A 15130-nucleotide genomic window follows, 5' to 3' on the forward strand; every position below is an offset into this window, starting at 1 on the left:
TGCTCTTGTGTAATGAATGAATGCATGAATGTAGGATTGGCATGAAATTCTTAAAGATAAACTAAAATGACCGAAAAATGGGCTGAAATGACTTAAATAAATAAAAAGTAAATGACTTAGAATGACTTTAATGAACTTAAGGATGAATTGAATGACCTTAAGAATGACTTGAATGCTTAAAAATAACTGGAATCCTTCAAAAACAACTTGAATGAGCTGGAGAATGACTTGAATGGCTTTGAGACTGACTGTTTGTGAAGTGGGTGATCATTTTACATTAAATTAATACAGAAAAGTATTCCCCACTTTTTTTTCACAAAGTTACAAACATAAGTACAGCATGTAGTAAGAACAGATACTACACTTTGATCTTGACCAAAAGGCCAAGAAAAGGGTATTTATTTGCTCCCCCACCGAGCAAATTAGGCACAAGGCCGATTTTTAATGTGAGGAGTAAAGGGGAAATGGGAACCAACTCCCTGGGGAGTAGGGGAGCTGGATAGTGAACAATTGGTATGAAGGGTTGCCCCTACATTGACCAAGGTCTTATATGTGGGGTTGGTATTTATTTGCTCCCCCACCGAGCAAATTAGGCACAAAGCCGATTTTTAATGTGAGGAGTGAAGGGGAAATGGGGATCAACTCCCCGGGGAGTAGAGGAACTGGATAGTGACAATTGGTATGAAGGGTCTCCCCTACATTAACCAAGGTCTTATATGTGGGGCTTACCCCACATATGGTCTTTGTATCTCGTGAATCTTTTTAACTGGCGAGTCAAATTCTTCTTCTCGTGGTGCATTGTTTTTCGATGTCGTACGTTTTAGCTTGCCATTGCTGTATATAGTTCTTCCATAAGATAATCCACATTTGTGGGCTTAGTTTCTTGGTTCCCCAGTATATTAACTTGGGCATTGGATTCTCTAATTTATGATAATGCATTCGCGCTTTTAGGTTTGGTTCCTCTCCTCGTATCGTTAACCACGGGCCTGTGTTTGACGTACTTAGACACGGAGTTCGTCTCATTAGTCTCTCTGGATTATTCTTTACATTTACATGAGTTGTTCCTCCCTCGAGTATGACGTTGTGCGAGTAAAATTGCATTTCGTCTGTGTATATCAGTGCTCGGTCTACACAGTTTGCAAATGTGAATGCGTCTTGGTCCCTGCATCGCATTTGTCCGTAGTTTACTATGCCCTCGCGAATTGAGCTGATAATGTGCTTTTTCCGGCGTTTGCCAGTCCTTGTAGATGAAATGCATTTATTTTGGGGAGCATCTTGTGGCAGACGTCGAAGAGTTCTTTTCCTATACTCTGTTGATTTAATCTGTGATGTTCGCACCATGCTTCGTATATGCCAAGGCTCTCTTTTAACGGCCAGTAATAGTTGCCTTCCAGGTTTCTGAAGTAATCGGTTTTGTTTTTTATTTGTTTCCAGATGGGGATGTTAATTTCCTTCTGCCGGATCAGATACTACACTTTGATCTTGGCCAAAAGGCCAAGAAAAGCTTCAAAAGCTAAGAACAGCATCTATTAACAACAGACCTTTGATCTTAACCAAAAAGGCCAAGCACAAAAGTATTACGGACGGACCGACCGACCGACGGAGTGACTTATAGAGTCACTTGCATGCGACTAAAAAGCCGTCGATAAAAAGTTTACAGGAGAGGAGAAAGAAGAGTACGTATATTACACACTCGGACTTCACTGTAGTTTGTTTGATGCTTGTCAGTCAAGAGACTTCTTCGTCTGTGACACAGTGGTTCAGGTGGCAGAGTACTAGCCTGGCGTGCAAGTGACTCGGGTTTTGAATTTTACTGATGTATCCAAATGAGGGCGAAACTCGAGTTTATGGTTTCCAGTACGTGGCATTCATGGCTTGTGTAAGCTGCAGAGTTTTGAACGTGGATATAATTATATATCATCTCACATTAAAAAATCTCTTATTTATTTTCTCACTTGTTAGCATTTTGGATCACGTTGGCCTAGCAATTGTGAAATCTTACTTGTAAGTCGTTGTCACACATTAAAATATATATATATATATATATATATATATATATATATATATATATATATATATATATATATATATAAATATCCAGAGGAAGTCTCGAAATAAAGACGAAACGTTGATGAACACATAATACGGTTTGTTCCTTTTTATTTTCTCTCTCTCTCTCTCTCTATATATATATATATATACAGTGGCGCCAAAAAGAAAGTCCGCACTTGTCATATTTTCAAAAACTGCAAATAAAAGCAATATTAAATAACATATACGTCATTTGATTCACCTTTTGTTCCTCTATAATTTTAGCTGTTCATATTTGACTTTTTATTGAAGTATCAAAGTGTTCACGTTAATTAAAAAAAAAAATAACTTTAATTTTTGAGAAAATGACAAGTGCGGACTTTCTTTTTGGCACCAGTACACACACACACACACACACACACACACACACACACATGCACATTTTATATATATACACATGCACCTTTTATTTGTTTTACATAAGTATTAAAATGTCGCAACACAAACATAAACGTTTCGGTCAGCCAGTTACAAACAACAAGAGACCTCTTTAGGCTATATTGCTTATACAAAGGTTTAATCCGTGATCACTACTTCGGTATTGAGTACTCTCATATATATATATATATATATATATATATATATATATATATATATATATATATATATATATATATATATATATAATCAAAGATAAATCAAGTTTGTAAGCGGTGTGAACATGCACTTTAGTTGACGCGTTTTGCATATTTTGTAACGTACTTACAAAGTGTAATCATTCCTTGCATCGATTGAAGATATTTTGTTGTACTTGTGCGCTGTTAGGTGCATGTGACCTCCACCCATGCCTAACCCTCTCCACCGCCTGAGGAAACCGTAGTCAGATTCTGAATGCAAATAATGCCTCACACGGAACTTTAACACAACGAGGTGAGAATCGTTTACAACAGGAACGAGCATCACGATGTGACGTGCACATTGATTCCCGGGGGAAGGGCCCGATTATGCAGCGTCTCTGTCGGTTGGGGTCGGGAACAGTCGGGCAGTATCATATCATATCATATCATTATTATAGATCGACTGTCGAGGCCGCCGGCGACAGGAGAGAGAGAGAGAGAGAGAGAGAGAGAGAGAGAGAGAGAGAGAGAGAGAGAGTCTTCTTGCTTCTAACCGAACAAATACAACAACAACAAGATGAAGAAGAATTGTGTAAAATCGGCCGAGTTTCGCCGATCTTCTGCGTATGACAGAAACACAATGCGCATGCCCGGGAACGGTGCGTTCTCGGTTTCTATGTCGTGCGCCAGAGATGGACAAAGGTGAGCGAAACGCGTCTGACAGACAGAAGCGACACTTTCACCTTTAATTCAAATGCGAACAGAATGGTGGCCGCGTGGCATAAGAAACAAGAGACAGCTTAGATTTGACTGTGCAATTATCGCGCACACGCGCGTATGTGTGTGAGCGTAAATCGATGAGCGTGCATATGCAGGTGTAAGTGCGTATTATATATGAATACGAGTACGTAATACGAACGTAAACATATGCATATTATACATACACACACTAATGCATATCTATATTCAACTTGGTAGAGTGAACTATATGCTATATATATATATATATATATATATATATATATATATATATATATATATATATATATATATATATATATTATTGTTTACATATGTGCGTACATATTTCAGTGGAATCCTATTGAACTATATCGATTCTTTTTTGGTCTGATGAAGTGTTATCCTTGAATTGGGATTCCACTGAAACATGTATGCACATATGTAACCAATAATGTTTGTATAATTAACAAACTATATACCAGCTCTATCTTGCATTGAGCACTCTTTATTAATCACGCGAGTTTCATTGGATTTACATCTAGGAAACCAATCGATACAATCTCTCTCTCTCTCTCTCTCTCTCTCTCTCTATATATATATATATATATATATATATGTGTGTGTGTGTGTGTGTGAGTCACCATTTACCAAGGCCCAGAGGCCACTTGAGGATAAGGGTTAATAAGTGTTCAGTTGTCAATGGGGGCAATGTCATAGTAATCGTTAATAGTGTAAATTTGGTAAATTGGATTACTTAAAAGGAACGGCTCATTAAGAACTTGGACGATATAGTAGTCAGCTGGAAAACAGGTATGCAGTTCTAAAAAAAAACTTTGTTCATTGAATCTACGTTTAGGTTTAGGTACATATAAAGAATGGGGGAAGATTATTGATAGTCTTTTCAGCTAGACGAGTGTGAGTGTTCTCGTGAAAGTTTGGCGAGGGAAGACCATAGATTGGAGCTCAGACGAGAACTTGCCATGAAAACACCGATAAATCAGAGACAGAGTAACAACGTCTCTTCTGTGAGAAAGAGGTTGTAGGGAAGAGAAAAGGGCATCTTCTACTAGGCTACGAAGTCTATTTTGAATTCTGTCAAGGCAGGCTAAAACATTCTAGCAGCTCCTCCTCAAATGTGACAACAATGCTCCATCCTTGGACGTACCTGGCTCTTACATAGATAGAGAATTGTATCAGCAGTGAGATATCTACAGGATCGATAAAAGGATCCCACCATTTTTCCAGCGACATTGGCAACGGATTTGATGTGTTCTATTTCAGATCAGGAGTAAAGGTCAAGCCCAGAAGCTTGTCAAAACATGGAGCCTACTAGAGACAAGAGCCATTCATTTCAATTGATGCCAGATGGGGATCAAAGCATTCATGATGTAAAGATAGAAGCTTGGTTTTAGATGCATTAAAAGCAACCGGCCACTTCTTTCCCCATTGCACAACCTGCTCAAGCTCAGAGGAGAGAAAATCAGAGAGAACTTGATCGTTTACGGCCTTTGATGTGATGCCATATGTGCTACGAATGATCTAAGGATGTGATTTGGAAGATCATTGATATAGATACGGAAGAGAGTTGGACCCAGGATGGACCCCTAAGGGACTTCAGCATAAATACTTATGATTTCTGTCCATCAACTACCACTCTTATGAACCTATCAGAGAGAAATGGTTTAATAATTGAGTAGACATTTCCAGCTATACCGTAGCTGGAGATCTTGTGAAGTAGACCTTTTTGTCTTATCCTATCAAAGGCCTTTGATATGTCAAGAGCAATTGCCCTAGAAAGGAAGCCTCTGTCGAGAGATTCGCTAATCCTATGAGATATAACCGTAAGCACATCTGCTGTAGATATAGCATAACGGAAACTATATTGCATGTCATGAAGGTTATTTTTGCTGAGGTGGTTAACTACTTCGGTAACATACTCATGACGCACAGAATAATTATTGGCCTGTACGAAAAGGGAAATGACCGATCACCTGAATTATTAAATAAAGGCCATACTGATGAGATTTTCTAGGGTGTTGGGAAGACAACCCTTAAACAGCTTTGTAAGTATGGTAGCTAGTTCTAGTTGAAGCTTTTTCAGCACTATTAATGGAATGCCGTTAGGGCCAGTTACGTTATTGGAATCAAGGTTTTGATTAGCTTGACAGCATCATGCAGATATTTATATGTCGTGTTTTCTGATACAGGAGGAAATACGAGGCGTTGGCGGCCTTGGTCGCATAGGGCAGACTTAGCTGCAAAGTTCTTTTTTCATCCTTTTTAAACGCAGAGGTGGATCTGATATAAATGTACAAAAGCTATCCTAGTCAGCCATAGAGTATCGATATATTATACGATGGAGAGGTACATCTGAGGACTTATTACATTTCGTTTTTATTTCAACTGATACAACAGAGTGGTCGGAAGATCCGAGTGGAGGCAAAACAGAAGATGAACATAGCTCAGGGCAAATTGTGAAGAAAAGGTCAAGGAGACTTGCATATTGACCGTCAGTGTCAAGCATACGGGTGGGTTCTTGAACAATCTGAGTTAGGTCATAAGCAATGGAGAAATCGTGACAGGACCTCCCATCATCATCTGTCTTGTTTGAGTGGGTTAACTATTCCACATTGTGAACATTGAAGTCGCCACAGACGTGAATGTTAGCCTAAGGATGAGCAGACAGGATGTGGTCAATTTTCTCTGATGTGCTCTTAAAAATAATAACTCCACTGTTGTGGGGGGGGGGCGATAGAGAGCCAATATAAACGCAGTAATGTGAGCAAGTGCAACCCGGAAATACATACAGGATTATTTAGGATCTTCTGTGGAGATGTCCATACTGCATGGAAAGCCATCTTTAATATAGACACATATTCGATGCCCATGGCGATCTTGGGGGTCAGTTTTGGATGTTAAGTTAGAGTACCCTTTAATTACAAACTCATTTCGGGAAATAGCCGGTCCAATGCCAGTGTCACTTAAGAAAAATAGGTCTGGCTTAGTCTCTTGTAATTAGGTTTCAACCCCTGGAAGGTTAAAACGTAGACCCTTAATGTTGGAGAAAGAGACATAATAGTAGGGGTATACGTTGGAAGTTGGAGATCTGGATTTAATCGAGTATTTTTTTCTGGAATGATGGAGTTTTGGGACAGATTTGGTTAGAGCAGGACGGAGTGGGAAAGAAAGAGGGGAAAAGAAACGAAGAAATATATATATATTTTTATTTTTTTGTAACATATGAAAAGGTAAAACCGTAACAATTACCCACTTATATGGCATCGAGAAACCCCAGCAGAAGCTAATGCATGGCACAAAATCCATTCACCAAATAGCAATACAGCAGCACCAGTATCTGCGATAAATAAATAAATGAATATATATATATATATATATATATATATATATATATATATATATATATATATATATATATATATATATATATATATATATACTAGCATTTCAGCCCAGCTTTGTCCGGGTGTTTGGAAGTGTATGTTGAGCAAAAAAAAAAAAAAAAAAAAGAAAAAGTGGTAGTAGGGAGGAAGGCTCGAACCCGTACCACGAAGGAGGAAAAGAATGGGGGGAAAACGTGAAGTCTTTGCTGTTACAACCACCGCCAAACCGGAAGTGACGTAGGTTTAAATTAAGGCTAGATAATCGAAAAAAAAGGGATGACATTCGACAATATCAGCGAAAAAAGCGACCCCTCCTTGTATAAGAGTGCCCAGTTGAGGGTGAAGAAATTAACGTTTTCAGCCAATTTTTCGGTATTTGTCGTCTGAAGGGTCGTGCTTCAGAACGATACTGATCTTGTGAAAATCTGTCGCTTCTGTCGAAGGTTTTAGACAGACATGCACACATACATACATTTATATATTGGTAGCTCAAATTTTCGACCCAAACCAATTAAAAAGCTTGCCCTATCTCTGAATACTTTTTCTGTAAAATTTCAAATGTGTAGATCAGAAATTGTCTGAGTAATTTGGTAGAGACCGCAGAGACCATTTTTTAAAAAACTTTAATCCTTTTTTGTACACCTTTACATTCATTATTTTGGGCCTAAATCAAGTTATTAAGTTAGATCCATGTCCAAGGAACCTATGTCTAAAATTTCAATTGTTTATACCCAAAATTGGCAGAGAAGTTTGGTAGAGTTCTCAAAGGTCAAATCGTTAAATTTTGACACCTTAACAGCCATATTTCTGGCTGAAAACCGATTACGAAGATTTTCCCAAATCTCAGTACTCTGTTTATCAAATTTCGAGTCTGTAGACTGAAAATTGACAGAGATATTGTGTAGGGAAATGCACACAGACAGACATATATATGTATAAAATTATATCATCATATATATAATATGTATTTTATATATATATATATATATATATATATATATATATATATATATATATATTATATATATGGGAAAATATGCTTATTCAATAATATTTCGGCCCTGTCGGTGGGGCATTAGAATACGCCGACTGCCCCCCTGCAGAGGGTAAAAGTCCCCAGTTTGGTGAGGCCCCAGCTTGTGGGCTTTGAGGAGTGTGGAGCCACCCTTTAATTACCATTGCTCCCAGGTCCACTCTGACCCGGAGTGGTAGTACCTGTTAGGGTCCCAACTATGGGTTAAATAGAACGTGAAAACAACAAATATATTCTATTAAAAAATTTTTCTTCAAAATCTTTGGATTCGGCGTTAAATAACCCGAAAAGGGTTGATATGCCGTAAAACAAAAACAACCAACCAACCATCAATAATATTTCAACTTTTATCTATACCACTCCTTTAATTTATGAAGCTCGATATAACTACATATCATATACAACTAAATGATAAAAGGGGTACATTCCAAATGTCAAGATGTTGTCTATATTACCGTTTATTTCTTTAAGCATGTTAAAGTGTTCAATTCTTGAGAGCATCTGTTTCGTAGCGCAGAATCATTCATGTGATTATTATGCCAATGAAAGATAGCGTAACCAAAATAAAACACAATCGCAACTTCACTTCCGATTTTCGGATTTTGTAATCATGCCCATATTCCTTTACTTTCTTTTTAAGCTGATGAGTTAAGGGCGGAATAAATTCAACAATTGACAGAATATATATATATACAGAGGTTGGACAAATAAATAAATAAATCAAATAAATAAAAATGGAAACACCATGTGAAGCGTGCATCAGTTTTAAAACGCTTATAAAAATTGAAAAAAAAAACAAACAAAAAAAAACAAAATGTTGGTTAATGTTTTTGTTTATGGCCAGTGTTGATATGAATTAATTGATTAAATTTATTTATTTTTGGTTGAAATAGTGCATATCTAATTTATAAAACTCACTATATCTGTCTGTCTGTTTGTCTGTCTGTCTCCATATTTTCAAATTCTATTTCCTCAGAAACTAAGAGTCGCAGAGCGGCGCTAGGGGACTCAAATGATTGGATTATTTTATAGACCGTTATTTTGTGGGTCTTTAGCCGGTTAAAATAGTCTTAAGGGGCCAAAATGGAAAGAAATCGTTATACATTTTGTACATTCATCTTAGTTTATTTTTAATCGGTTCATGTGCGTCTCATGTTGGTACAGTGGTAACGTCACCAGCTTTGAATGCTGCAGTTCTGCTTTCAGTTTCGATTTTAGCTGATGGCATCCAAATGTTTTTTTTTTACTTTTGAAATCACGACCCTATAATAATATATACGAAATCTGGACAAATTAAAATATCATATTTAAGCGTATTTTAAGCTGGGCACTCCATCCGCTAGATATTTAGTAAGAAAAATGAAAATGAAAGATCTATCAGTTTTTAAAAAGGAGCAGATTATTGGTGCGCCTACGATAGATCCTACTTGAACGGAGGTGACTGATATGGTGACCGCATCGAGAGAAACCGTCTCAAAGATAATGGCAGTCTATGAAAAAGAAAGGCAAACATCCTCTAATAAACATTCTAGAAGACAGCCGAAACTTATAGAAAAAAGTGAAGCATGCATGGTCCCCCGTAAATGCACAGTGAACGAGGCATAAAAAAAAATGACTAACTTCAGCATTGCCCCCCCCCCCTTACTTAGCCCCCAAAGTCCTCAGGCGACTTCAAATCCTGGTGAAAATGAACAAACGGTGTAGTTTTAGACCTTAACATATGTAAATTTGAGTTCTGCACCTTGCAAAACGAATAAATGATTGTCCATCATTTGCCTCCCCCTCCAAATTTAGCCCTAAAAGTCCCCAAGGCCTTAACATATTTAAATTTAATTTCAGCGTCATGCAAAATTGCTAAATTGACATACACAGAAAATTTTGAGTTCTGCATCATGCAAAAAAAAAAAAAAAAAATGACTGTCCATCATTTGGCCACCCTAATTTAGACCTAAGGCCTTAACATATTTACATTTGAGTTCAGAACCATGCAAAACTGCTAAATAGACATACACAGAAAATTTTGGACAAATATGGTAAAATAATCCAAAAAATGAAGTGTTTTTATTAGCCCTAAAAGACCCCCTGGGGCACACGCAAGAGTTATCGCAAAGTATAGACAAATAAAATTATATAGAAATCAGTTAGCTATAAATTTTCAGAAAGTTTTATAAAAATCCAATTCTTTTTTAATAAGTACAAAAGTATCAATTTTAGCCATTTTAACCCGAAAGGCACCCCTAGGGGAGGAGGGCAACCGGAGTTTTCTCGGAAAAATCTGTTATGTTACATTTTTCTTCGTATCATGTTTAATGTTTGTGAAAAAATTTCAAAAAATTCCAAGTCTGTTTGATTCGTTTCATCAGCGTTATTGAGAAAAGTGTGGACAGACGAACGGACGAACGGACAAGTGTGAATTTACAGGTCCACCCTCATTTTGTCGGGGGACCAAAAAAAAAGTTTGTAGAACTCTTTTATGGATTGTGAAGAGAGAGCGAGAGAGAGAGAGAGAGAGAGAGAGAGAGAGAGAAGCAAAAGAAAGCTAACAATCACGTAGATAATAACGTTTCGACAAAAAAAGCCGAGAAATTCACAATGCTTGATTTCATGAGATGACTGCCTTCAGAAAATCAACACTTTCAATCATTTTCCGTTATTTTACTCAACCGTTGTATGTGCGTATAATGGTACACAAATGACAAGTGTTCGACTGAGCTCCATTCTATAGTCCATCCATCAATCCTTCATAAAAAAAAAACAAAAAAACAAAAAGAAAAACTTGTCAAACGAAAGTCATTATCAATAAATTTCCCAACTCTCTATCGGTGCCTAAACCTAAACACGGATTCCATGGACAAAGCTTTTTTCTTATACCTGCTCGCCCGTGGAAGTCTGTTCCGCTGGTCTGCTTTCCAGCTGACTACAATATCATTATCTTTAAGTCCAACGCAAATAAGTTCTTGCCCATTACTTGTAAATAACTTAATTATACCAAATTACTTCTACAAACGGTTATTACGCAACTGTCCTAATGACTCCAATACTCACATTAACACTTATACTTGCGTGGCCCCTCAGCTTTGATGTCGTGACCTTTTGTAAAAAAAAACGAAACAAAAAAAAAACAAAAAAAACACAGAGTTACTTCATTAAGATGCAACGCTTTTGTAGGAACGGTATTCTCTATCTATGCCTAAATCTAAATTCAGCTTCCATGAACAAAGCTTCTTTCCTAAAACTACACGCCTGTGGAACCCTGTCCCACTGACCTGCTTTCCAACTGATTACAATATGATAACCTGCAAGTCCAATGTAAACAAGTTCTTCTGCTGCCGTCCCTTAAATGATCTAAATTATACACAATTTGCAGCATAATCGATTAATAAACTACCACCTTACATTCATTATCCTCGATTTGCTTTCGGGCTTTGATAAGTGGTGACTTCCTTTGTAGAAATAAATAAATAAATAAATAAATAAATAAATAAAACTGTTCACCGAGAGCTTCAGAGGGTTGGATTTCATGGGATGGCTGTAATAAAAAACCCACTGATTTCGGTTATTTTCTATTGCCCAACCGCTGTACGTGCGTATAATGATACACACATAGAGTTACGTCATAAAGCTGCAAAAGGTTTGTAGGCACTAAAAAATTTAAGATCCGTAAGTCGATGTTGACGATTAATTTTTTCATGACATTTCTATGAGTGTAAACGAAGCGAACAGCTAAATTTTTTGAGGGAAAGCTAAATTTTTACAAGCATCATTTTGTATCAGAACGCGGACGCGCAGCTGCATGCAAATGACCTAGCCGTTTGAGAGGTGACGTCACGGCAAGGAAGAAAGAAAAAACGCTATAAAAAAAGACCGTATGCGAAGACCAATGGTCACGTTAGAGACACGTGAATGACGTCACAGCAGAGACGAGAAGTCACGCGTAGCCGGAGAAAGAAGGAATAAAGGTCTTTTGTTAAAAATTTAAACAGCAAGTTGAATTTCTTTCCTCTTCTTTTTTTTATATTCTTTGCGACGGAGTCTACAATGTGTTGGGTCCCTAAATATTAACGACTACTTTACAATTTTAATTTGATCAGATGAAATCTCTTGCGACCGAAAATGTATTAAGCTTCATTAAGACTGATTGAGATTGTCGGACTGACTTCCTCACCTTGGTTGTTATCGTCACAACGTTTCGGCCGTTTTTCCCTCCGGCCTTCATCAGAGCCTAGCTGGAGTCCGAACACGGTATCCCCGTAATAATAATAATAAAGGGTTGGGTTCGAGACTCCTAACAAACGGTTCCCCAGTTCGATACAAAACACCTGATGAAGGGCGGAGGGGAAAACGGCCGAAACGTTGTGACGATAACAACCAAGATGAGGAAGTCAGTCCGACAATCTCAATCAATGAAAACACCTCATCTCAAAAATACAGACAATTACTTCATTAAGACTGTAAAATTATGTAAGTTTTGATGTGAAATATGAATTTATCTCATGTTCAATCGCCTTCTCGTATGTTAACCAAAGACCATCTAAATGGTTTTGTAATTCTCAAATCAGAGAAAGCTAGCCCAGAGGAATATGCAGAATGGAGCAGGATTTCCTAATCAAATTCCTCAAGGAGATCTTTGATCAATAGTTATATGCAAACACGAGCATTATCATGAGGGAAGATGACTTCTTTTCTGTTGATTAAAAAGGTCGGTTTCAGATCAACATGGCTTCCAAAATATATAACAATGTTTTTAAAATGCACCTTCTACAAACATTTGCACCAACCTGATATATTTTCAAATAGATGTTTTATTTTGGGGCACCCTGTATTAACGGTTACATAAATCTGACATTTAAAACATTTTTTTTATTAAGCTTTAAGAAATGTATGGAACTTTGGTTACTCCTTAATAGTTTGAATTTCACTTCGGATTCAGTTATAGATTCTTTCTGCTTGACTAACTTCAGCTTAGAAAATATCAACTTGGCAGCAAAAATAAAATCAGCAAATTACCTAGGTTTTGCTCGGAGCCAAATTTTCCCGCATTTTCATATCGGCATCTCAACTGGAAGAGTTAATGATGCGTTTGATAAATCGCGAATAAAAATCTAGTTGGTGCCTAAAACCAAAATCCAAACCACGTTATTTTTCGACATTTATTAATTGGCGGGGAGATGCGTAGTCTGTTTGATTCGTTTCCTCAGAGTTAATCACGGCAACGTCTTTCGAAAACATGGTTTTTGAAACAATGGAATTTACTTCATTAGCGTTACAATTTAATTATCATCAAGTTGATTCAGCATTTTCTCTCTCTCTTTTTTAATTTTTTTTTATTCATTCTTTATTATTTTTAAATCGTGCCCAGTAACTTGCTTTCATGCGTAATCGAATCGACGGCTTATTATCTGTAACTATGTTTTTCTTTCTCTTCTTTCTCGCGACATTATTTTTGCATTGCCAAATGCCTTCAGCCAGTTTTAACGAAGTTTAATATATTTTCGGCCGCAGGAAATTCCATCTCATCGAATTAAAATGATGCTATTAAAAAGTTACAGTTTTTCCCTCAAGAACTTTAACTGTTCGCTTCGTTTATCCGTCTTCTCAGTCATAGAACTATCACGGAAAAATCAATCGTCAGTGTGGATTTACGGATTTTATAATATTTTTTTTAAAAGGGTCTGTAATAAATAGAGAAGTGGTCAACCATCCCAGCAGAAATAAACTACTCAGTGACATGTAATATGGTTTATATTCTGCTAGATTTACAGCTGATATGATAATTGAGTATCGTTTCTAGAGCAATAGCTCTTGACATATCAAAGGCTTTTGATAGGATATGGAATAAAGGTCTATTTCACAATATTTTCAGCTATAGAGTAACTGGAATGCCCTCTCAATTATTACATCTTTCCTCTTTGATAGACTTATAAGAGTAGTTGTTGATTGGCAGAAATAATAAGCTCATAAGATCAACGCTAGTGACCTAGGCACAACTGTCTTCCCGATATTCATCAACGATCTCCTAAATTACATTCTCAGATCATTCGTACACAATCATACAGACAGCACAATAATCTATGGCAACATTTAAAACTGACTGTTATACTTACACTGTTGCATTTTCATGAAGCAGCTCTATGTGCATACCTTGTATACATATGCAGTGAGTAGACAAAACAATGAAAAATAACCCAAAAATGTGCATACCTTGTACAAATATAGAGTGGTTGGCCAAAACAATGAAAATAATCCAAAAATGCGCGTACCATTATACACATATAAAGTGGTTTGACAAAACAATGAAAATAATCCAAAAATGCGCGTACCATTATACACATATAGAGTGGTTGGACAAAACAATGAAAATAATCCAAAAATGCGCGTACCATTATACACATATAGAGTGGTTGGACAAAACAATGAAAATAATCCAAAAATGCGCGTACCATTATACACATATAGAGTGGTTGGACAAAACAATGAAAATAATCCAAAAATGTGCGTACCATTATACACATATAGAGTGGTTGGACAAAACAATGAAAATAATCCAAAAATGCGCGTACCATTATACACATATAGAGTGGTTGGACAAAACAATGAAAGTCATCCAAAAATGTGCGTACCATTATACACATATAGAGTGGTTGGACAAAACAATGAAAGTCATCCAAAAATGTGCGTACCATTATACACATATAGAGTGGTTGGACAAAACAATGAAAGTCATCCAAAAATGTGCGTACCATTATACACATATAGAGTGGTTGGACAAAACAATGAAAATAATCCAAAAATGTGAGTACCATTATACACATATAGAGTGGTTGGACAAAACAATGAAAGTCATCCAAAAATGTGCGTACCATTATACACATATAGAGTGGTTGGAGAAAACAATGAAAATAATCCAAAAATGCGCGTACCATTATACACATATAGAGTGGTTGGACAAAACAATGAAAATAATCCAAAAATGTGCGTACCATTATACACATATAGAGTGGTTGGACAAAACAATGAAAATAATCCAAAAATGTGCGTACCATTATACACATATAGAGTGGTTGGACAAAACAATGAAAATAATCCAAAAATGTGCGTACCATTATACACATATACAGTGGTTGGACAAAACAATGAAAATAATCCAAAAATGTGCGTACCATTATACACATATAGAGTGGTTGGACAAAACAATGAAAATAATCCAAAAATGCGCGTACCATTATACACATATAGAGTGGTTGGACAAAACAATGAAAATAATCCAAAAATGCGCGTACCATTATACACATATAGAGTGGTTGGAC

The 15130-nt window shown here is 36.7% G+C and overlaps 1 pseudogene; it reads right to left on the reverse strand.

The window, feature by feature from the left end:
- Window positions 1–258: 258 nt before the first annotated feature.
- On the reverse strand, window positions 259–396 carry LOC145249196 (U2 spliceosomal RNA; annotated as a pseudogene).
- Between the last annotated feature and the right edge of the window lie 14734 nt (window positions 397–15130).

This window comes from Euprymna scolopes, chromosome 27, assembly GCF_053919585.1.
Source record: "Euprymna scolopes isolate OS-2025 chromosome 27, ASM5391958v1, whole genome shotgun sequence".
In the NCBI taxonomy this organism is placed as follows: Eukaryota; Metazoa; Mollusca; class Cephalopoda; order Sepiida; family Sepiolidae; genus Euprymna; species Euprymna scolopes.